This window comes from Coenobita brevimanus, chromosome 67 (genome assembly GCF_032717465.1).
Source record: "Coenobita brevimanus isolate Jiangsu-jjx chromosome 67, ASM3271746v2, whole genome shotgun sequence".
In the NCBI taxonomy this organism is placed as follows: domain Eukaryota; kingdom Metazoa; phylum Arthropoda; class Malacostraca; order Decapoda; family Coenobitidae; genus Coenobita; species Coenobita brevimanus.
The window spans coordinates 28,891,164-28,892,102 of record NC_137020.1 but is presented as its reverse complement, the minus strand read 5'-3'; the positions used below and the strand labels follow the sequence as shown (position 1 = coordinate 28,892,102).

At 47.1% G+C, this 939-nt stretch overlaps 1 non-coding gene across 1 annotated transcript; it reads left to right on the top strand.

Annotated features, from left to right (window-relative positions):
- Nucleotides 1–204: 204 nt before the first annotated feature.
- On the top strand, nt 205–278 carry TRNAN-GUU (transfer RNA asparagine (anticodon GUU)). Its single transcript has one exon. It is a non-coding gene; the product is annotated as a tRNA-Asn (tRNA).
- The last annotated feature ends 661 nt before the right edge of the window (nt 279–939 follow it).

The following is a 939-nucleotide window of genomic DNA, read 5'->3' as shown; positions in this document are numbered from 1 at the left end:
TCTTCATCTCCTTTCCACACTTTTCTTCATACCTTTCTCCTCCTCTCCTCCACATTTTAATTCACGCCTTTCCTCCTCCGCCTCTCCACACTTTTCCTACTACTTCTTTATTCCACACTTTTCTTTACACCTTCCCTCGTTCTCCTTTCACCAGGTTTCCTCCCACCTTGCCTCTTGTTCCCGTCTCGTGCGCGTCTCTCGTCAGCCTCCGTGGCACAATCGGTTAGCGCGTTCGGCTGTTAACCGAAAGGTTGGTGGTTCGAGCCCACCCGGGGGCGCAACTTTTTACAGTGAAGAGAGACAGCATGATATTAAATTTGAGGATGAGTTGGAGGGATGGATTAGAGAGGTATATGAGAGAGGGGAGTGTATGTTGGGCTAATGAAGAGCGAGAGACTAGCTAGGAGATTATGTGAGTGAGGTGGAGGGGTGGAGAGGGAGGGGGAGGCCGAGGATGAGATGAAAGGATGGAGTAGAGAGGTATATGAGAGAGGGCGGTGTAAGCTGGGGGGAGAGCAGCGGAATGGCAGGGGGACAGGACGACATGGAAGCGATTTGTTTGTGGCCGCCCCTTACGGGATTGAGGCGTCTGACTATAACTAGATAGAGATGGGAGGACACCCCTTCGTTTCTATGTATCCTTGTCTTGACTTTGACGTTGTGATCATAGTCAGCATTATAACAACCACCTTCAAGAGAAACAATGTCTCCTTGGCCCTTATTCTCATTCAGTAATGAAGCTCCGTAATACCTCTTCCTTAGCATTTTATTTTTGGATCCGGCTAGTTAATATTTTGCACCTTACTTATGAGGAGTATGGCCAGTTAAGGAACACAAAAAACGATTATAATGTATAATAAACAAAATAAATCGCTTTGTAAGAGGCGTTAGGAACGAGAATGCGGACCTTGCTGTGTCCTTTCTGTTTGTAGTCTTTGG